A 24,944-nucleotide genomic window follows, 5' to 3' on the forward strand; every position below is an offset into this window, starting at 1 on the left:
GGATTCTGCACATTATAATTATCAGTATTAATTATTTTCCACAAATATACCATTTCCCTTCTAGAGCACAGTTTCTCAGAAAAGTAGCCATGTGCAGAGAATCACAATAATCTTTTCCTTCTGTTCCTTCCTTTAAAATAAGTGATTTCCAGTTCTTACAGTGCTGCTGTGACTTTTGAACACATGGATCTATAAATCATCCCTTAAAAGAACTCGGTACAGTGATGTCTTTTTGCATCAGGAGAGGGCCTGCAAAGCTGAACTCAGGAGCTGGATTTTGTTCATTCCATTCAAGAGGTGCCTTGAACTCTGTCCTTATATAGTGGGGAAACTTAGTCCGGGTGCATAGAGCCAGGGTATGGTTTCATGTTACAGCTAAACAAAATTAATGGCTCCCTCCCAGTAAAAGCAGAAGGTGACAGTCCCTCTCCTGCCTGCTCCGCTCCTTCTCCTCGCATCTGCTCCCAGCTGCTTGATCTTTTCCTCCTTTGTGTCACTCTGACACTCATYTAATCACACGGTAAGCTGGATCAACCTACTAACCTGGCAGAGAAGACTCTCTTTTGGGGGGGGAAGGAGCGGGTAGAGAGGCTAGATTTGTTTTCTGCAGTTTTAATGAATTCAAGTGCTGGGGCAGTGCACAGCCCCACAGCCTGGAGAGTGGTGTCGGGGGGGAGCAGGGTACCCAACACAGGGCCAGGACTTCCCTCGTGGCAGYGGGGAGTAAGCAGCTCGGCTGCAGCCGTCCCCTGGTATGTAGGTGAATGCAGAATTTGTGCAGCAGCATTTGCCGCTGCGCTGTRGCTTGGTGCTCAGCTTTCGCTGTCCTCTCTCCTTGGCTTCTCCTTGAACTTCCATGCTGATCCCTCCAGCTTTTCATTTCAAGAGAGGGCTGATTGGATGACAACTGCATATGCAGCATGTACCTTTGATAAGCAGCATTAGAGAGGGTCATAAACACTCTGCCCTTCCYATTTTCCTAAGGGAGCTGTAACCATACCCCAGACCTTGGAAGCCTGCACATGGAATGCACAGAGCCACCCAGATTATTTTATCTCTACAGKAGGCAAACACTTTGTTTGGTGCAGATTTTTGATCTGTGAATTTAAAAGGTGGAAAAAATTTCAAGTTGACTCATATTATATGGGCAAAGCTCATTTAAATTCTAAGAGCAGATCCTAAACTGCAAGCAGACTCACTTAATTCGTTATGTGCCCAGTAGCTATTGACAAAGATATCACTCACCGTTCTTGTCTTTCTTTTTTTTTTCCAGAGAAATCTTGCTGTGTCTTTCACAAGTACTGCTTTCCATAATCCAACTGATTTCATATTATCAGGTTGTTTGAGGATGTATGTTCAGATTTCTGTGCTTGCTTAGTAGTAGGTAAACACTGGAGACCTCAGTTAGATTTATATGACAAAGGAAGTGACAGGATCTCTTTGACAAAGCTTAGAAAGAAGTCTAAAGTACTAGACTTCTGGAGGGTGTAGGTTGAAATTAGTGGTTAGGAGGCATCCTCCACCAATGGCAGGATAAATATTTATCCTTTTAACCAGGATCTGAAAGCACTGGAGATCCTCAGGGGTCTATGGCCTTGTTCTAAATCTAAAATTGACATCTAGCAAGCATTTCACCTTTGATCTGAGAGCTGACTATTCTACAGAATTATATGTATTATAGAAAATATGTCTCAAAATGGCCACTTCTCTGCGACWCCCTCTTCTTGGTCCCGTGCTGAATTCACCACAGATTCAAACTGATAATACATGTATGTTAATAATATATTTAAAAGTACAGAGAAGGTGGCTGACTGATTTACATATGTATGTGTGGACAGAGAGAGAGGGATAAAAATAAAAGTGGAAAAAATTCCACTTCCGTTGCTGTTTCATATAATGTGTGTATTTTGATTATTAATTCTATGTATTCTTTTAATACCAAGACTGTATAATTTAACTGGCTGTTATTTGCATGCATGTGATAACATTGTAGAGTTATTTGCAAGTTTAATTGTGTTCTGGGAATCTTTAGGTATTTAAATAAATKATTTGGGAGTACAGACAGTTATGGTCTTCTCCCTGTAGATGCGAATATGAATTGCCATGTCTTGGAGTTATCAGATCTACAGTTCTGACAGTGGCATAACTTTGCTGAGTTCTTTGGGAATTTTATCTCCAGGTACTGTGTTACTGGCCAGATATGAAAAACTATATCATCTGCATATCTCTACATATATAAGAGTATATATACAACCTGGCAATTATTGGTTTGCTAACAAACAGCACTATTGCAGATATGCAATTAAATGTCCACAGTCTGATATTATAGTATATTACTGTTGCCATTTATATTGGTATTACCATATAGTGCCTGCTTCAGATGAAGTCATCCAGCCATTTGCTCTAGCATCTCGTCTGTCCTGGCAAAAATGTTCTAAATCCATAAGCAACTCCTTGCYAAACAAAGTGAAAACCTATCTGGAAATGTTTCAGCACTGCTTTCAAGCTATGTTTTTGAAACCCATACCATGAATTGTTTTTCAGGGCTACTGAACACTTTTATGATAAAGGAATATGTTTTAAAATACAAAGAAATGTATATGTAATGTGAAAAAAAATATAGCTCTACGAAGCCAATTTACCCTAAGAGTACTTGCCCTCAGAAAATTGAATGTTTTCCTTGAAATGAACTCCAGAAACATCGTTAGGAACTCCAGATCCTATCCTATGAAGCTCCAGGAGCCATGGAAAACAGAGGGAAAGGAATGACCCTATTTTCTGGCATGTCCTTTCAGCGCAAAATTGCTTAGAAGGTGTCAGATCTGGGCAGTTGGGAATTGCTATCATAATGTCCACGTGCTTGTATGGGCAGAAAAGCTGCTGTGTTCTCTGAAGGTGAGTGCTCTTCAGGCTGTCCAAGGGTACTCCAACAAACCCTTGGAGTGCACTGACACAAGCRCTGACAAAAGGTAGGGTAAGTGAAAGCCCTTCACAAAATCATCTTTAATTTCTTGTCTGGTCCATGAAGAGAAATATTCCCTTCAGTAGGCAACTGAGAGCGGTTAAACTAAATTCCATTTTCTGGAAAAGTTTCCTCTTTCCAGTTACTGTGCAGGGAACTCAGGGAGACTGGTTTAACTGGTCTGTGTGTGGAGGACCTCTGTGTTGTAGTCCTATAAATAATAACAACAATAACATTTGTGCTAATTCAATACTCAATTTGAGATGAAATTCCTACCAAAATGTGTAGAAACTTGTGCTCTCTTTTGTAGATATACTTTAATGATTTATGCCTAATAAAGTGAATAAAAGAAATGGGGGGGGGGGACAGCGAGGGGGGCAGGGAGAGGGAGAATAATGACCAAAATTCTCCAAGTCCTTGAAACCTCTCAAAGTCAACAACATGAAAAAGTATTCAGGCAATCTAACCACCAAGCAAGCAAAGCACCTCATATTTTTGTGAAACCAGCTAGGAGAATGTGACTTCATATTTGCTCTCCTGCTGTTAAATTCCCTGTTTTTAGTTTACTGTACTTACTAATATAAGATTCTTGGAACAAAAAAAGACCAAAAATTCAGCCACATCACTAACAGGCAAAACTGAAAGGAGAGTCCACATTCTGAGTATGTGAGGACAGTATTTCTCAAAGAACCTTTCAGGACTCTATGAGCATTGCTCAGATTAAGAGGAAATACAGGGATATATTCAGTGACAGGCTTTCTTGCAACAACAACAACAAGTATTGCTCAGATTAAGAGGAAATACAGGGATATATTCAGTGACAGGCTTTCTTGCAACAACAACAACAAAAGGGTTTATAGATGAGAAATTCCTTAGTCCAGGTATATTATATATACACCTTCATGGTCGCGTAAAGGACCTTTATAACATATCATAATGCACTTTCAATATTTATGTCTGTGACTAGCTCATATAACCAAGGAACTTTAAGCTATATAACAATACTATTACACTTTAATGACCTAGAAGATCCATTCTTCTTCCATTAAACAATAGAATACATGACCTATCTTAGCAGGAGAAATTTTCCCTTTAGTTCAAAAGGAATGAAAATTCTGACAGATTTTTAAATTTCTGGGGATAGGAATTTCATACCTCTTTTGAAGGAATTTCAAGATTTTGAAAGCTTTTTCACCTGTAGGTGACCTATTCAAAAAAGAAAAAAGTAATAAACAATGTTTTTAGTGACACTGATTTCTCCCTCTTTTCCCTCCCACCTTGGACCCCACTCCCCAAGAAATTACAGAATCTTGTCTGCCAAAACAGCTAAGGATTTATAAGGATGCATAGCTGGAAACAGAGAAAGAACCTGGAAATGAAAGGAGAGCCTAGAATTTCTGAATTAGAGCTGCTACTGGGTCTTCCCGGGCTGTCAGGCTCCCTCTTGCCCAAAAGGGATGTGACAAACTCCAGGCTCCAGCTGTAAAGATGGGAACAGACATGTAGACATATCACTCTTGGTGTCCATAGGGCAAAAGACACTAACTTTCTCTAGTCCTCAGTGTCCTGTGGGACAAATTTCTAGGAAACAAAGCAGATTTTGGATGGAAATACTGCCTATGTTTCAGAATAAGTCTATCAAAATGAATACACTTTTACCTACCATTTTGTTTTAAATGCAATTTGCGAGAAGAAAAAAGTCCTCAACATACTAACAAGGTCTCTTCAGACCTATGAYRCTGCAGTTGTTCTGACTTCACTGAAACAGTGACTGAGCAGTCAGAGACAAAAATAAATCCCTGATTTCTCAGGTCAAGTTTCATTCATGCTTGCAGATGGAGATTCAGGACATGCTGAGTAAGCAGCACTTGATGGCTTACAACGGCTCTTGCATCTTATTTTTATGAACTGCTCCACTAATTAACGCCATTAATATGGCTGTTAATTTAATGTTAAAGGCTGCAGTTGCTTAGGTCTAGGCTAATATTTGTAAGTTATTAGTGTGTCTCTCAAGTTTTGGGTTTCTTTCAGCTTGTGATGAAAAAGGGGAAGAGCTGTTCTATAAAGTAATATATTATTTTATCTTACTTCCAGAATCGTTAAAAGAAATACAAAAAAACTGTTCTACAGTTCCCTACAGTCCCTAGTGTGGGAACTAAGTGTATTTATTTTATTGATATATTCCGCTGCTGGACTGTGATCAAGTGCTCGTGCCAGTTTCATTAGCTCTTTTGGCAATGGTTAATGCAGATGATTGTAAACCACAGTTTATTCATTTGCAGGGTCTAGCAGCAATGTCAGGAATTGCATTTTAGGGATTTATTTCATTCGTGCTGCGTGAATCAAAAACAGGATCATAGACCATTGCTCATCCAGTTCTAGGAATATCCTGTCAGATTCTTCAAGGTTACATTTTGCTYGTGTTTTCTTCTCAAAATATTTGGCCCCGAAGGAAAATTCAGAAGCATTCTGAACTGGTGGCCAACCAACTACATATAATCATATATATCAGATTAGCATTTAAGCATCTCTTTTAGTCATAACTATAAGATATATATCTCTCCTGTCGCATATAACTGTCAGTACCTTTGGCTCCAAGTACCTGCTGTGCTGCAGGAGCTGGCACCCAGAGCCGTGGAAGGWGGGGTCAAGTTTTGCTTCTGTTGGGCTGGAAAGTGACTGGTGTGTGTTTAAAAGCAAGGAGACTCTGGCTTTGTTTAGTGCTGCTCTCATCTTCAGATAACCTCCTCCAGACTTGCCTTTTCACCCAGGCACCTTTTGAGCGGGGAAAGCACAGGTCTTTGTTGCCATAACACCCAGTAATAGCACGGACTAGAGGGTTAGCCGAGCTCAGCGACTTCACTGTTCGGATGATAACAGCTTCCTCTGTGAGACACTCTTGTGTCTTGACTCAGTCAGTGCAATTTTTGCACTGGCCTCTCCTCCGTCACCAGAATAAAACCCTCTTCACTCCTTCTCTCAGCTCCCAGGATTTTGCCCTCGCTCTGCCTTGAGCCAAGTCCTGTTCCTTCGGAGTCTGCCTTGTGCCKCTTCTTATGAGATATAGAAAGCACACGCAGTCATGCCAGGTCCCAAGCAGATGGCAAAGGAATAAACTGTCCCATTGTTTGCTTCAGCTTGGCTTGCCTGAGTACCCATGTGCAAAGTGCTCTTCACCTTGCTGAAGTCAGAATTCACTAAACCACCACCATGGTTTTCCARACATCTGACTCATGAGAAAGGATTAAAAGTCTGTCAAAAGGAGTAGAAATTTCATCAGTCACGAAAGATCCTGCTTGTATCCCTTTTTCATTACGAGGTAGGGATTGCAGAGCAAGAAATTCCTTTTCAGAATCCATTCAATAAGAAAGAACGACATGTGTTTATGTGTTTGTAAGTGCAAAACTCTCTTTTTTGGTGAACATATAAACAATGTCAAAGACTGGACCCAAATATAACTGAACTCCTTGTTTGTCCATCTGTAAGGGTCTGAAGACTAGACAAGGAGCTCTGTATACTACCTATCTTCTGGATTAGCTCTGGGCAGAATACTTAATACTTAATGTGGGGTGTTGTCCAGTAAATGAAGGCAATGGTGACAGAATAGGATGTACTATCAGGAGGCAGAAATTGAAGTAAAGGCTTCTCTAGTACTTAGTCGAAGTGTAGAGAGAAAAGCTGTTAGTATATGAGCAAGTAGTGCTGTTCAATAGAGCACAGTATTTGGATGAAAACAAGTAGTGGATGAGAACAAGAGCACCCRTCAATTATACAATTATACTTCTAAGGTATAATTATTATATGGACCTAATGCATATAAAAGGTGTCCTCTGTTCCTTAAAATCATCAACCTCCTGATAGATTACTAGATTTGAGAGAATGCTCTTTGCCCATAGTCTCCTTTAAATGTCCTTTTGGTAAGAAACCAATGATAACCCACTCTGAAGCAGTGAACGAAAAWAAGTGCTTATGGTCCCGAAGTCCCCTTCTGCTCTAGAGAAGTAGTGTCTTCTACTCCCCCTAATAATGCTCAATGTTCTGGATGCTTTTTGCTTGGTCATCCTTTACCATGCAAGTGGAATACACTAAGTTCAAAATTAGAGAGCAATTATTTACTAGCTAATACATAGCAAAGATGTAGAAAGATGGGATTCACAAGCCACTAAGCTAAGTGTTAACATGCTCACCAGCCTAATGCAGACACCCAAGAAATCTCTGATAGCTCAGCAGTCTTCCATCAAATGAGAGAAGTTGGAATAGGCAGTTCCTTGATCTCTTTCTTTTTTTTTCCCCTGATACTTTAGATCAGATCGTGATTTAGATCATGATGGTATTTCTTCTAGAATCTTATCTTCCACAGTTTTGCCTTTATATGGTCTCACAGCACAACATTTTTTTTTTCAGAACAGGTAAGCCAAAGTCACATGTGCAGTTGTGCTGCACAAAACTGAGTGGTAATTCATAGGCAGCTCCTTCCAAAGGTATTTCATATTTGTTACCCAGCTTTTACTCACATTGATGCTGCTTCCAAGTGGACTCTCTCTGGAGGATGAAGAGGAGCATTAATCTGTGTTGATGTTCTCCAGAACCATCTGTGCAAGCCCTGTAATATTTAGGCATGAAAAACTAAAAAATGGCTGATGTTCCTTACTGCAGGGACACATCCTTGAGGGTCAAAGGAGACACAAATAGGCAGTAGTGACGTGGTGGGACCATGGTGGGAGAGCTTTCTTAGGTGCTAATTATTCAATGTCATCAGCMGTCGACTGTATTGTGCTCACATGTATTTCTATACCGTGTTTTGTGTAGTGTTCCTAGGTCAAAACTAAGGACTCTATCTTAACATACAAAGGTGGACTTCTCCAGATGAACTATAGAGACCATTTATGAGATCCAACTGTCCTATATTTTCTATGACATGCATCTTTGYTTCTGCAGGTGTTTCAAGCCAAGTATCTTGTTGACCAGATCTGTAAACTCTTGTCTTTTGAGGGGAAAAAAAAAACTGGATATTGCTCATGGACAATCCTTGCCTTGGAAATTGTCCCCTCTATAGCTCAGATAAACTTGCAACTCAGATAAAAATCATGCTTATTAACTCTAGGTTTCCCTTAGACTGGGCAGACAGTTGAAGAAGAAAGAAAGACAACACTGAGGTAGCTTTGTGCCAGTTTTTGATAACAGTTGTTCTAGAGTCTTGATTACWGCAGGAGACATAAGCAGTGCAATGGTCAGTACAATAATAAAGCATAAAATTTAMAGGCTATTTTTAAAGGCAGCTTAAGAGTTCACTTTGGGACAAAAAAAGAGCTGGAAATTACTCCAATGGCAACAAATGTTATGTGATTGCACCAATTGCATAAAACCTCCTAAGTGCAAATCTCTTTAAAGACTTTCCATGTGGGGAAAATGTCAGTCAGGAGAACCTGGGTAAGTGTCATGGACCCTGTGGAATGCAGCCATGGATTTCATTTGGTGACTTGGATGGCTTCCCAGCTATCAGCAGTTCCACTGGGGCCTGAGAACAGAAAGGAAAGATAGAAGTCGCTATATTTGGTCTGAGCCAAACTTAATTTGAGCCTTTGAAGCAACTAGGGGGTCTTTCAGGGGTCACTTCTGTGGCATATGATTCATTCAGAAGTTCTACTCAGGTCCTGTCTATTCAATTTAGGCAAGGGTTTTAAATTGGACTAATAGTTAGGCTTAGATAACTGCATTTTCTGAAGGTAAATTGTGAAGCAAAGACTATTTGGAATCCAACAGTCTAGTAGGCAACAAAGAGTCTATGAATTCTKTCTAGCAAAGTCTCATAAAGCTTCAGCTAATGAGTAATTAAMACTGACAAGGCTGGAGAAACAAAAAGGAAAAAATATCAAGTAGGCCAATTTTAAAGAAGTATCAGATCYCCAAGGAATCAGTGATATGTTTCATTTGTACTCCTTTTCAAAAACAAACAAACAAAAAGCACATTTCAAATTAGACTGTATTAGCATTACTAGCTAATAGTAGCTAGGTAGTTCTATCCAAATATAGAGCTACCTGATGCTCAGATCTTCTTACCAGATGTCTCTAGGGAATTATGAATGAATGAGATAGAATTACATGTTATATAAGATGCTCTTCCTATTAAACACAGGAGTTCTCTACTCYAAAGATGGTAAATAACTTAGAAAACAAGTTTATATGCAGTAAATTTATTTAAATGCTTTAAGGTTTGACTATAATAAATATTATAAATATATCAGTGAAATCAATAGAATTAYTCGAGTTAGTTTAGGATTATATTGCTTTTAAATTAAATGTTTCTCATTTAGGCATTACACACATTTTAAATCATGGCAGCCCTTCTATCTCCTGCCACTCATGTGGCACTTTGTGCCATCTAGTGGAAAAGGTTAATGTTCAAAGATAATTTCTGAACATGAACTAGAATAGCTGATATGAGGATAATAATAAAAAAAAAAATACTGTGGAAAGGATTTTTTTTTTTTTTAATCTGAAAAGCAGCACATTCCCAGTCCAGGTATGTGATATGTCAGTGGAGACGGGGGAATATTTGATAATTTTGAACTGATAGGAAGAGGAGTGCCCCTATAAATAAAAATTTTTGAATTTTTAATTGCTTATACAACAATTCTGATTTGAAGGATTGAAGACTTGTTATACCAGCCATTTCTGATTCCATAAAGGTAATGTAGAGAAACATAAGGCTGCAAAGATAAAAGTAGAACAGAAAAGTATATGTGAAGATCTGAATAATCTTAAAAGAAGTAAAAGTAATTCTTAGCAACATTTTCTACTTTTCTATTGTCTGAGATGCAAATATAAAGGAAACAGAAGTATAAATATAGTGAATTGGAGTAACATTTCATGCCTTAAAAATGTAAGCTTTTTGTATTTTTATCTTCTTCCATTTTGTTCTCCATCTACAATTAGCCTGCCCCAGAGATTTGTTTTCTTTATTTATTCTCTTTGCTATTATTCTTTGATTTGTTCTTTGTCATCTTCCTTCTTTTGTCAGGGACTGTCCCTGCTATTTTAAGTAAGTCCTTTGAGCTATTCTTCCCCCTTCCCCTTCCCTATCTTGTTCTCACTTTCTTTTAGTAATAAATTGAGAGTTTAGGCCTATCTTAACTCTAACATCCTGGTAGTAATTCCTACAAAAATTATCTCCAGTCACACTATTCAGAATCATCATTTTCTCCCCAAGCAGTAGCAGTGATTCATACTGTATTGAAAACACCTGGGACACTGGTAAGGAGASACAGTCAAGCAAGTCCTCTCCAGGACTTGGAGCAGGGTCTCCTCTAGCATCACTTTGGTACGTGTTGCTCCTACAACTTAGCAAGACCAGCCTAATGCTTGTGTTTTAACGTTTTAACGTTTTAAAGTTTTAACACCTTAAAAATATTAATCTGAAAAAATGTAGACAAAGAAAGGATGAAAGTGTTAGCAACTTTTGTCTTGGCAAACATATACAGACAAAGAACGGGGATTGCCCTGTCTAACAGCATATTCCTATCAAGTAAACCTCTGCATCACAGACAAATTTGGAAGTGTGGGAACTTCTTGAMGAAAATATTCCCAAAAATGTTTAACAGTGGAAAGTGTCAGGCAGCTGAAAGACAGGGCTTGCTAACTGCCTTTCTCTTGTCTCTCTCATAGTAGATTTTTCCTCTGGCTAAGTAAAGACATACATACATCTATTTCTAGACATACATCTATGTATGACTTCACATACCAGTTTAAAACAGATATTTATGGAACAACTTAGTGTTATATTTCTTAGCTTTTTACATAGCCAAAATTAGCAAAGAATATCAAAATGAATGAATTCTAACATCACTGGAAAATGTACAATTTAAACTATTCGAACTGCATCATTGAAGCTTTTTTTTTTTGATTTTTTTGGCCCTTCCACTTAGTGGTTTAAATGTGCAGTTCTGAGTGTGTTTCGAAGGAAGAGAGGAGTTCTCCTGAGGAAGGAGAACTGTGTGTCTAAGCTGTCTAATAGCCACACTGTTGATGCCAGTTGAGGAGCTTTCTTCTTCTTAAAAAATCATTCACGTGCATGTTTTCTAATCTATATCACACTTGTAGAGCTTTTTCATCTCATTCCAAAAGTGCATTTCCAAGCAAATGTGTCCATAAAATACAGTATATTTCTTTCTCCTCAGAAAATGTTGGTACATCATGCTAATTACTGGTGCTAAAATCAGAGAGATCGTAGTATTATGACTGTCAGTGCTAACAGAAAAAAGATGCTAGCCCAGTGTGGAACCAAGAAAAAGCAGGAAATAAATCTGAAGTATAACTAGATTAATTTAGGGTACGGTAATTAAAAGATAAAGTGCATGAATATTAGGTTATAAAATTATTGGCATGAATTTATTAAAACACACTTCAGCAGTCAGAGTAGAATAAAAGCTAATTTGCAACTGGTTGTAATGGGCTTGGAATCAGCTTTACTATTAGAAGAAAGCTCAAATACAGTCGGAAGGAAACGTAATACAATAAAGCAGTGACTCAGGGGGCTGATTGGGATAATGAAATGCATTTCAATGAATTCTGATGGGCAAAGTATTATTACAGTGGAGCTTATAAACAAGAGAGGAATAGATGAAAATTGCAGCAATGGAGCTATATTGTCACAGTGACTTTTATTACTATAGAAATTATTTCAAAGTRTGAAAGGTACTGTACTTAGTGTTCCTCTAACAAATCAGAAGTGACTATCTCTGCTTTACTGGGCTTTGTTGTTTATCAGCAGCCTAAGTACAGAGTCTGTGTCTCTTTCTTGACAGAAGTGCTAGTGCTCCATTCTTCCTGTCACTTGTGAGTCTTTTTTGCTTGTGAGGACCACAGAGCAGGCAGGCTGCAGATGTGGTAATGTGAAACCCAGGGAGGCTGTGGAAGTTTGCCTTTTGCCTGCTCTGTGGGGGCCTCCTGTGGCCTGAATTAGATGGCTTCTTCTCTTACTGCAAGGCAAAAGTAACTTCTTGCTTTGCGATTTGTAAAATCACCATGGCTTGTGCCAACATTAGCTGGACATGTTTTGGTCCTTTTTTTGTGTGTTCTGAAACATTACAAGTCACAGTTTATGGCATATATGGTTTGCTGTATGCAAATATATGCTTGCTATGTTGATATGTTCATCATTTTATAAAGCCCAAAGTGGATTTGCTTCAAAGGAATAATTACAAAATCTCATTTTTTAAACTTGTACAGTTTTTTTCGTAGTATTCTTCTCCAAAAAACTATCTAGCTGAAACTTCGTAGGTACCAAGGGGTATATATAATCTTCACACTCGTGTGAATAATATTACAACATTCCCCTAATTTTAGATACTTTTAGTCTGAAAAGACAACCACAGATCTTTTTAGTATTARGAATATTGATTAGGCGTTTCTATTGAGGGCACTGAATAAGAGAGGGTAGATGAAAAAAATGTAATGTATTGTTAAAATATATTTGATAGCATAATTTTTTTTTTGCATCAGATAAACCGTAAGTTCTCATCAATAGCTTATTCAGTTGCAATAGCACTTTTTTACCCATCAGCATTTTGCCTCCTCAGACTGTATTCTCTGAATTGGGGTTATGCACTTCTTTTTCACAGTTATGCACTGTTAGCACACAATATGTTTTTAGCACTAGCATACTATAAAAATAAGTTTCCACATTGCTATTCTAGTTGCAGCAGATCTGATTTAAGATCTCTCTTTCCCCATTTCCCACCCACTGACAATTATTTCTGGTTCTCCTCCAAGAGGTTATCACATAGATCCTGTTTGTGCCAMCTACACTGCTTGTGTGATCTTGGAAATTATACTCTTTTTTTTTTTTAAATACAGCTTCCTATTACTTTTCGAGACAAATGAGTGCCCAGGTCTGGTGAATGGTGTGGTCACAGAAACAACTGAAGTGGCACAACCTAGGGAGCATGATCTCTTGCAGGAGATGAGGGATGAGCTCCTCGAAGGTGAGGGGAAAACTCTTAAATCAGATCTGTTCCTGAAAGAATTGTAACACAGTCATAGATAACTGACAAAATCAATTTTAAGTTCTTCATTACCAAAAGGCTCTCATTCATTGTTGCTAATCTGTTTGCAGTTCATAAACCTCTGTCATTCACAAGTTATTAAATTCCTTGCCCCACAACGTGGCTGGTAACACAGAATGACAGTTCATATTTCACCTGGGCAGCCTGTGAAACATGGTGAGTTCATGCCCTCTGCAAGATATTAGCATCGTAAGCCTCCTTATTCTTTCTCACATCTGTTGAGAGCATACAACAAAAACGGAACATGAGCAGTGTAGGAGAGAGCACATGAGCCTCGCAGCAGGGACTGTTTCAACTGCCAACAAAATAAATTATATTACAGGAGGTAAAAATGAAGCCAATGAAAGCACCTCTTGGGAGGTAACTATGAGTGAAGGACAGTTTGCAGGCATTCCATATGCAGGGATTTCTGTGTCAGGCAGCTACACCATGGGAAAAACAAGCAGCTTAAGAGCAAAAAGACAGACCACAAAATGCTACATGTGATCTCAGTCTAGCCCAGAGTCCACAAGTGAGGTTAGTCAATAATAGGCAGCGTCTTCCCCATGTGGATTGAAGAAGAAGAAGAAAAAAAAGTCCCACCTCACTCCTGCCCAAGAAATATCACTCCTATTGTGTGCGGATGAGTGAGATCAAGGGTCATCCATTCCTGAGCTACAATCAGCCTTTGGAAAGCAGCAGCCTCACACAGCAGGTAGCAGGTTTCAGCAATCACCCTGCATGGTGTGGGACTGGCTGTCAGTGGAATGCAGGAAGGCAGAAGAAACAAGCATATCAGAAGGTCAGTGGTGCTGCCTCCGYGTCTTTAGCTTCTCTCTGTCACCCGCAAAGCCTTCCCTCTTGTCTGCTCAAGCATTGCACGTTGAATGTGCCAGAGCAAACTAGTGCAGTTCAAATGAATTCAATAAATGCAACTGTCCTAACACAGGGTGGGTATTGTCAGTCTAATGTTCTTCTAAGGCAAATCTTTACAACAAGACAACTTTTGTCTTGCGTATCTGCTTGACATATCTCTAAGCAAGTAGGAGCTTGCTGTGTACTGGGAGGCAGGTTCTTCAGTGCTCACAGAGCAGTCTGAATTCAGTATTTCCTTTCTTACGGTCTTTCTTGCRCTATATGCTGAGTCCTGCGTTAATGCCTTTCTATAAACTAATTGGGGAGGAGCCAGATTTGTGAATGAACCAGATAAAGGAGTTGTGAGTACAGACAGCTGGAGGACAGAGAGAGGAGTCATAGCAAGAAGCTCCCCGGATGTCACCATAGTTGCTGRTGACTAATTGTGGGCTAGACTACCAATGCCAGTGGTCATACTAACTCATTTTGACTAATAGGTAYGCTTAACACCACTACCACTATGAACTCCATATGACTGCAGGAAAGTTGTATATGTTTAGGTGGGAGTGAGAAAGGCTTCAAGGGAGGTGTGAAATGGGGGCATCTTTCCACAAACAAGCTCCTACACAAAACAATCTCCTTATCTCCAGCCCTGGCACAGCCCTTTGCCTCACTGAATCCCTTGTGGGACTACAAGATGCCACCTCACCCGGCATTCCTGGACTGCTCAGTTCTTGTCCAACATTTACTAAGGGAACCTAACTCTTTTTCCACTATTAGAGATACCTTTTAGATTGCACAAACCCACTCTGAGAGGAGGAATAGAAAAGATGCAGAGCATAGAGCTTAAGAGGGTTACGTGAAGAAGACCCAAGCAGTGCACACACAATGTTGTAGATATGGTAGTGCTATTGGCAGCTTTAATATCAATATTTTTGATGTTGCTGGCATTTAGAGATGTAGCCATAGTGTGGTAACTCAGCCTATTCTGCAACACAGAGTTTGACCTAAGTAACTTTCCACAGCGACAGAGAAGTATGTGCATGTGACCAATTCCTTATGATTATATTGTCYTTGATGAGAGATACAAGCGCTAAACTCTTTGTTAGGAAAAGCAGAGATAGAGCTTTTCTTGCCCAATAACAAAAACAAAATCAAACAAMAAAGCTTTCTGTCAACAGGAAGAGGTGAAAATCRGGGGGAAAAATAATTGATTTACTAAGAGCATTTATCTCCCTTTATTCCATGCTCCTCGGCACTGCTGCCCGCAGAGGGCAGTGGAACACAGATCCAGAGACAGCAGCGGCATCAATTCTCCATGCTGACATAAGATTAAGGGAGTTTGGGAAGCTCTTGTGTCCCGTTTACATAACACAGCGCCAACCTGATATAATGACGTAACCTAAGGGGTCTGCGATCACAGCAGCTGAGARCACCTTGGGTGGAATGTCAGAGAGAACTGAAATGTAGCCTTCCCTTCCCACTGCTTTCCAAAGCTTAAAAAAATGTGTAAGAATGTGTTAAATAGGTAGTGAAAATCATCCAGCACACAGCTGAGTCTTTCTTCAGCTAAAAAGGCAGACATACAATTGTGGTGTCAATCACTGGGAATTCTTTATCTTGCAAGTTTAAAGCCCCACGTTAAAGGAAACAAAAAAAAAGTGATGCACTTGTAAGATGATGTAATAGAACATTGCTTGATTTAAAACATGACTCTTCTACTTTAAGTCTCTAAAAATCTTTAAAACTAATTACTTCTTGTAAAGGCATGAGCAGAGAAATAGCTCTTAACTTGTGTAAGAGCTTAACAAAAAAGTATTAACACACTTGCATATTAGAACTACTACCAAATTAAAAAAAATGTCTAAAACAAAACAGAGGAAAAGAGGCCAGAATATTCCTTTCAGATGCTATTCTTTGTTTAAAAAAAAAAAAAGACATAATAGACTGTTCTTCTTTCCCAGTTGCTGATCAAAGAAGCTGGGCAGAAGGGATTTCAATTTAATATCACAGACAAAAACTGGCAGCTAACCAGCAGTCTGATCCAGTAAAGTGTTAAAGTGAAAGCTTAAATACTTTCCAGAAACAGGAGGGGCTTAAGCAATACTTAAATATGTCTGTAAGGGATTTGCTGTATTTGAGGCTACAGATGCACAAAAGTGTCATCCCAGGGTTCGTACCTCCACCTTGCCAWGAGGGCTTTGGTCCTGAGATAAGAGTATTACCAAGTGAGCTTGGTGCTTTGCAGAAGAGATCTCATGCTACTGAATTCTTGCATAATGCATGTTCTGKAGGTCTTCTCATGAAGAACGATAGAATTTATTCTTATTTATTCAAAATATTAAATGGTGATTTTGAATGTGAGAATGCTATCTCATCAAGAGAAGCTGAGATCCCCTATTTCATTTTTGAGAGTCAAAAAGTAGCTTTAAAGTTTTATGTTGTTGCTCTTTGCCATTGTGAATGTTGGTTATTATAGATTAAATTGGTTATTATAGGTTATTATTGGTTATTATAGGTTAAAACTAGCAACTTCCAGAAATTATTTTTCTATATAAAATTGTTGCTAGATACAGTACTCATAGTTCTTCAACATCATCCCATCCTATATTTCTCAAACAAGAAAAGGAATCATACTGTTTTAAAAGGTGTACATCTGAATCATGGAAAAATAAAAAAACTTGATAATGAACCAGGCATTCATTTGTTGCAGGACAAGAGATATAAACAAAAGTCAAAGGAGTTAGGCAAGCAAAGGCTGTTGTTTAGCATCTTCAGGAAAGATGGACAAGTACTGTCAGTTGCACCACAGTCACTTCCCTACTCCATTATTTTTCATGTAAAATTGAAATGAAGAAATGTTTTGTGTATGCTGGAAGAATTTACTGGGGGAGGATACATTTTTTTTATCTTTCTGCTAGCAAATGACACCCTTGAGAAACTGGGTAATTAATCAAGTCTGTGTAAGTCTGCTACTATATCATAAGATTGATCGATCACAGTGCATACTCAGGTGGAGCCTGGTAGAAGAAATTAATTACAGACTGGAACATATTAGGAAGTTCTAGTATATTGTGTTTAGGGTATAATGGAGAATCCTGTCACACATCACCTAGTGGAAAATGAAAAAAACAGTCCCATAGGACTTATACATAGATAAGTAAATTCAATTATGGAGAGAATCAAAAGCTAAAATAAGACATTTTTTTTTCCTGACTCTACAGGACAGAGTGGKATAGGTATCTAGCTATTTGTTTAAATAAGGTGTGCTGTACTTGAACCCTTGAATTTGAAACTTAGGTCTTAGTAGCSGAGAAGCATACATCAACAGCATTGCCTGATTTCCCAGTACTAAGTGGTATGAAAAAAAATCCTGAAAAAAAATATTTTTTTTTCTATTAAAAATATGATGGGATGAGAATGAAAAAAGCTGCTACTAAGAATGAATATCATAGAAATCAAAGAAATCATAGACTCCTTAAGGTTGGAATGGATCTTTAGAGATCATCTAGTCCAACCCSCTGCACATGCAGGGTCACCTAAAGCGTGTGGCAGAGAACTGCTGAAGAACAATAAAGCAAGAAAAGTTTTTAGCACCCTAGTTCTACTCAAATTACGAGAGAAAATATCTAAAAAAAAAAAAAATCTGAGACACTGCTTCAGATATAGGGCAATCACAAGAAAAAAAAAAAAGGAGTTTTTCAGGTAAAAAGATCAAAAATATACAATACAAAAAATACGCAAGTTAAATGCTCAGCATCAGTAGGGTGAATTTTACTGTGGGAACATATAGCAAAAACAACACTAGCATAAGGTATTTTCCTACTGCCAGATCTGCTAAGCAAATAAGAACTTCATTTTGTACCAGCTGCAGCTTCCAAGTGGTCTACAGCTCTGACATATGTTCTGCAATACATAGATTGGTGCTCTAATACCGTGCCTGCCCCCCACTGTACATAAGTATGTAGGACATATGTTAGATCACATTACTTAATTGTGCATTGCCTTGCATTCGTGGACATTAAATTAAAAAATGAATAAAAAGTTTGTAAATTAATTTGTAAATTAAATTTACAAATTTAATTTGTAAATTAAATTGTAGTTTGTAAATTAAATTGTAAATTGTAAATTAAGGATAAAAGTTCCTGATTTTTTTGTGCAGCAACATTAGGATTCTAATTTAATACTGCACTTACTGCACCAAATCTTAGCAACAGGTTGTATGTTGTTTTTAATGTATTCAGCATGCAAATCCATATGCAAGTTTCTCTGTTTTCACTCTTATGTTACCCTCGGATGAGTTATGAGAGTGGCTGAAAAYGCTTCACTGAAAATTTCTGGTGGCCTTACAAGTAAACAGACAATCTAGACAAGAAAGATAAACACCAGATCAGTAAACAAAGCATGTCAACATATAACAAGAGGTGACGCTAATTGGCTCATACATAGATTAATCTTTAATRGAGTAAACTAATAATTATATTATTAATGTTGATTTGGTTAAAAGTTCTTAGATACAGAAAAATTAGGAMGGAAGAGTAGTTCCCAACTAGGTATTTCCACTATCCTGGAGATGCTGTTTGAGAAACTATAACACCRCTCCATATGGAGATTATTTTGGTGGTATTTTTTGCAGTCATTTGGTGGTATTTATTTGCAGTCATTATTCATGGTTATGTAATTGTCTCTTTTGCTAATGCATATATATGTGGCAAGCTTTCTATTGTGTTTTCAGTCCACTTATGTCCTAAATATTAAATTTTCATGGAATAACAGGGTTTTTTTTCAAGTACCTAAAAAAGATTTTTTTTWAAAAAAAAGAATTCTTATTATATTTATTTAGTTGTTATTAAAGAGATCAAAGCAATAAACTCGTTTTCCTAAATTATAGATCCATAAGCTTCTGATCAGCATTCACATGCAGCAGAAATCTTCTAATCTCTCAGTGACTTAGCTTGGATCATATAGTATCCTACGAGGAAAAGGACCTCACTCAATAGATGAAAATGTTTTGAGTAATATCTTATTTTTAAATGCTTTCACTATATCAAAGTAATGGCTATAGCAGCTTTCTCTAACATGTGAGATTAAATAAATGCTGAYATAATATTAGCCTTCTCTTAAATGCTATTTTATCAGTATTCCAATCTAAAAGTCCTCACAGTAACTTCTCGTGGTCTGAACATGACTGCAGAAAATTCAGTCTGTGAAGAACAGCTTCCCAGAAAGGAAGTCCATCTGTCCTCTTTCTCACTCAATTTTTACAATGTTGATATATATCTCTCCTTTTTTTTATGCTAATCTGCTTTTTGAAGAGAAAAGAAGGTACTGTCAATCTCAAAGCACTGAACCAAAATCTATATTTCCACTTACACAAGTTCAGTCATGTAGAGATTGCTATGTTGTACTTGGACATTCAAGTTACCAAGTCTAAAAAAGCCTCCTGTCACTTTCCTTCAAGTTTAAATTGGCATAAGGTAAGCTTTTGAAAAGTTGGATGTCCATTTTGTGCAGTAACATTTGGCCATACAGTATGACAAACATGAAAAATGAAGCACRTAAAAGCTAAAAATTGACAAGGACATGCTTGAATTTTCTTCTTAATCCACTACCGCTTCAGATATAGATCTAAAATTCTTAATCCCTATCTTAATCTTAAAATAGGGCTTAATCTTAAAACCTCATAGACTGCTAATTTTTTTCTTCATGTCTAGTTGCACCATGAATTGGTAAGAAATATCTTCCTAATCCAAACATCTGCAGAAATCTTGTAGTACCCTGCCCTCTTATCATTGTCTTTCCCAACCTGAAACTATTTTTGACAATCTTCTCTTAGAGACACAGCACTGGGCTGTGGGTATGCATGTTTATAAAAGTGTGAGATTTCATACTGGGTTTTCAAAAGTATGATGTGAACAGCAGTTTAAGAGAAGGAAAGTTCTGTTTTTCATATGTGAGTATATATAATCTAAGTAATTTACCCAGGGCCATTCAGAGCACSAGGAGGAGAAGGCAGGAGTCCTAGTCAACTTTTTGACTACTAGCCCTCCGTTAACTTTCTGTAATTATCCAAAGTTACTTGGGATAACTGGGGTGACTGCCCAAGATTCTGATTTCCTGGTTGGCTGTTGAAAAAAAGGTTGAGGAACTGAGCAATTTAGTAACATTTCTTAATATGTGAGGCCATGTGAAGACAAATAATTTACACCTAAAAGAGCATGTACTTGCTGGTTATGATTCCTTTTGGGTCATGCAGTTGGACAGCTGGGCAGTACACTGTCAAAATGCATTTTTATCTTAAATGCCTTGGTGTTTTTTTTTTCTTTTTCTTAACTAGAGCTTTTATCTGTCTGTCTGTCTCAGACCACAGCTGAGCAAGTTGAAATACAGTTCTTGGACTGGTGTTTCAAGTTGAAAGTTTTACAGGAGCAATGACAGAAAGCTTAGTTCTTGTTAGGAAGTACAGTCTCTCAGCAGCACAGGTCATTTGAGGATGCTGATGTAGAAACACAGGATTAAATCAGATTGATATTTCCCTTTAATATCCTATCACAATAATCTTCTTATCCCATATCATTAATTCACGTAAGAACTTAAGATGACAGCTAAGCACAATTAGAATTTCCTAGATGATACAACAGGGCATCATAGAGGAGTCCTAAATTCATGTACTAAAATCATGCTCCTTTTCAAAAGGATTCTTTTCTCCTAGCATCCTCAAAGAGATGAAGCAATTCCTATTAGAAAGCCATGGATCTAACTCGTCCCTCTGCAACCACAGCATTACTAGATGGTGTAGGGCATTTCAAAGACAGTATACTCCAGTGCCTGACAATGGAAAATGATGGATATAACACATGAAATTTCACATAGGAGAAAAGAGATGATTTTTATAACACAATTAAAACTGACTTTTCATATAAAATTTGTGATGCACTAAGGAAAGTTGGAGGAATAGCTAGGTTTTCCTATTCTTTCCTTGTAATGCATGTGCTCTAATCACTTTTTGCATCAGTCATTCTGAAAAAAAGGGGAATTAAATTTTCTTCTATCCTCTGAAATGCCCTTATTATCCTGGATAGGGAACAAAGTTCTATTAGAAGGGAAATCTTCAAGGATATTCATAGGCTTAGCAAAGTGATTTCCATGTTTAATTGTAATGATACTTTTGCATGAACTATAATGTAACTATTGTTTGATTAATAATTAGGAATATGCCCAAGCTACCAGTAGAGTAGAACTGTAACAAATATTAGAGCATTTTGCTCCTCATTTTTCAGACAATGCCTGTATTTCAGTGCTACACTGCTGTTTAATTTTCCAGTTTCAAATACTGTAAATAAACCCTAACCTAAATGAAAAATATGTATTTGCTTTTTGAAGTATATTTTTATGATGTTAAAAGGTATATATGTTAGTGGTCTACTCATATGTATTTCAGGCCTTAAAACTTCTGAGAGTCTTAGCTCTTCCTGTCATAATTTAGTTTTAATTCTGCTTATTATGACTACCTGAGTAATAATGCTAAAAATATATTTCTCTTTTTGGTGTATCTTACATAATAGGACACCATCTCTGGAGAAAAGCTAAGGACAAATAATTGAAAGAAAAACAGCAGTACAGCAATTCTTTTGTGCTTTTCTTTTTTTTTTTTTTAACTAATTTAAGCTTATCACAACTTTAATCCCTTTGGTGTTCTCTGTCTAACTTGTTTCTAATTTCTTCTGCCACTTCACTTTCCTTTTGTCTCAGGCTTAGATCCAATGTGTCTCTAAAGAAGGATTTAGGTAGGATGAAGGTGACTAAGACCAGACTTCAATATCAAATCCTCCTTTGCTCTGCTGCAGCCTAATGATAGAGCACATCATATTACCCAAGTCTCACTATAAAACTTTCTAGGAAAAAATGTACATTTGCATACTACAAGCAACCTAGAGTCATCTTACACATCCTTTGACCTAACTTCCCAGAGGGTCCTAGTCCTGTGGATGTTTTCTCAGAACATTAACTCAGTCCCTTCAGGACCTTAGGGAATGCAAGGTGGATTTAAAGAGAAGCTAATAATAGCATTAGTGGTAGTAGTTCTTTATCTTTGTATAACGTATATCCATGTTTATTTTATGGAGTACTTGTGATTACATATGTGATTGTAATGTGATTACGGCAACCACTAAGAAATGAGGATTTGGTTGATTCCTCAAACCCACTTTGTCCACAGAAGTAATCAAAGCATTGGACAATATCTTAATTTGGGTGGTGGTACAGGAGCAGAACAGAAAGAGCAAGAAGTAACATGACTCAGTATCTCAGCGCTTTGCTCTGTCTCAGATCTTGGGCTCTGTTCAGGGACTATAGCTGCATATTATTACCTATTTACAGAACTCCTCTATAAAACCTCTGCTAACTAGAATTTACACAGCTTTCATTTTTACCTGTCCTAAATGAGTTAAGCAGAAATTATGCAAGCCTTTGGAGCTCATGGAAACTGTATTAATGGATTCAAATTTTCAGGTCTTTGTAATCAGGGATGAACATAAGTTTTACCTTTAAAATCTTAATTATTTTTTTCATAATAATTTTCAAAAAGAAAAAGCAAAGAACAGTGTGCTAATTTAATTTTGTTTGCTTTAAATCTCAGCCTACAAGCCTGTGAATATTTACTATTTTGTATGGTTATGTATGTGGACATCAAAGTTTTAGAGAGATGATGAAATCTGAGTGGTGTACATACTAGAGTGAAGTTATGGAACATGTGGAGTTGTGGGGAGCTGACTGAATTGAGCAGTCACGGAAATCACTCGGACTCTGTATTGGGAGTTCTGAGTCTGTGATCCTAGAACACGTCATCCTCCTGCATCGGGTGTCTTAGGAAACTCAAGATCCTCCCAGTTTTAATTATTGCTTGGTCATCAAGGCTTCCTGACAGTGACTTTGGCTTGAGAGGGCACTGAGAAATCCTTCCTGAACCTCTCTTGGTTCTTCCAGCTTCCAGAATAAGTTCATCTTGACCAGCCTCAAAAGATAGCACCTATCACCTCTTATGATAAAAAAGCTTGTATTTCAAGTTTATATTTTACTGTAGAAAACTATCTTAATAGTACACAGGACTTTCTAGAGTGTGTGTCATTAGAAAGTTGTTAATTCCCTCAAAGGCAGAAACCTCTTGTTCTCTTCAGCCTTGTGCGGCCTGGAGCCCCATGATTTAGTGGAACAGCAACAAGGATTATTTATAATGAAGCCTCTCTCAGCTCCATTTGGATGCTCAAATATCCTTGACAACTTGCTGGTGCTTTGTCCACCCAGAAGGTAAACTTGTTCTCATCAGCACATGGTAAGTGTCTGCTCCAGTCCAGTGGGTGCTGGCCAGGCAGGGTCTCAGCTTTTGCTGCCTTTTCCTCTGGTTTATCAAGAGATGGCAGCAGAAAGCCACTTAACCTTTGATCTGGGCCCACAGAGCCTCTCTTTGCTGCAGTGTAATGGTGTCCTCTACCAGTGCAACCAAGCCATCCCGCTAGTGCCATGTAATGGAGCAGCCTCTTGAAAAAGCAGCCAAGCAGATAGAAACTTGGCTTTTTGAATTATGGAGGGGAATGTTTCTGGCTACAAACAGAAACATATCTAATGGATTAAAGCACTAGAAAAGTCATGTTAAGAGACTAAATTCTCTTTTGGAATGTGACCATTGGATTTGATTTTGGGATGATGATGGTAATTCCCATATAAAAAATGGCCACAAAATATTCAGACTGTGCTTCACTCTCATAATGCTACGTGAAAGGCACTTTCCAATTCAATGTGACAAGCTGACAAGTCATTTGCTATGGTGACATTTGTGACAGAGAAGAAATTGGTAGTATAACATGACAATAAAGACGGCTAGAAAAATATTGAAAATTAGACATGATTAAAATTATAATGCCTGATAAGATTTCAAATAGTCTATAGTTTTCTTCCTGAAGAAAAAATAATCAAAATAATTCATCTTAAACTGAATCAAAAACAAATTACAATGGTCATTAGTGAACAGCAAGAGACTTTCTCATTACTAAGTGTCACTAGATGCTTTCAGAAACAGGTTTCAGATGGAGAATCTAGTCAGTTGCACTTAAACTCAGGACAGACTCTGGGATTTCAGTGTCATCACTTACTCTGACACTTAAATGTCACTGGGGAGTTGTCAACAGGTATGAAAAGTCACCCAGCTGCTCAATCTTCTTTTAGTAGGAGGCAAAAGAAAAAAGAATAAAACATATATGGAAGGAAAGTTGGGGTTCTACAGAAAGTAAGTAGTAATGTAGCATATTACGGATCCACCTTACTTGATTTTCCTGCTTTTCTGTTGTACTGTGGTTGCATTTTAAACCAAAAGGGCCAAATTGTGTTTTCGTGTTCATGAAGATGAATTAGAATTATTTATGCTGGCAAAGTAGAGTCTCTTGTATTATTTATTTCAGTACACCTGAGATTAGAAATAGGACTCTCAACAGAAATAACGGCAAAATTAGATCTTTTATTATAATGAAGTCTTATGTTACTAAAATTAAAAATTTTATAAACTGTTCTTGCTGGTCATTTTCTATTACTCTATGAAAAATCAAGTTGMAAGAAGAAAATTTTCCTTTATATTATATWTTTTTTTTTCCTATATGAGTGAATGGTTCATTTGTCTCAAATCAAACAATTGTGAAATGTAGTACAGTGTTCCTATTCATTTTTAATTTCTTATATTTTCTCTCACTTTCTAATTCCTTAAATGAGTTCTAATATCAGTCAACAAGGTAACACTGAGAAGATCTAATGAAAATTCAAATCAGGTTAGTAACTGGAGAGGTGAATAAATATTCAAAAAAAAAAAAAAGACAGATTGGGTAAGAGGATTGTTTCCTCAGGTATGTCTGACGTTTAGTGAAAATTATATTATCCTTTTTATTCAATAAGTGATAAAGCTTTCTCTCTTCCTGTCTGCCTGCCACAAATCTAACAGTTCTAACAGATGTCTAGAGAAGATGCCCGTGTGAGCTCTGCTGCTTTGGGTCAGTCTGTGTGTTTGACTCAGAACATCCACAAATGACACATTTAACTAG

This window comes from Nothoprocta perdicaria, unplaced genomic scaffold (assembly GCF_003342845.1).
Source record: "Nothoprocta perdicaria isolate Ctin4 unplaced genomic scaffold, notPer1 scaffold_125, whole genome shotgun sequence".
NCBI lineage: Eukaryota > Metazoa > Chordata > Aves > Tinamiformes > Tinamidae > Nothoprocta > Nothoprocta perdicaria.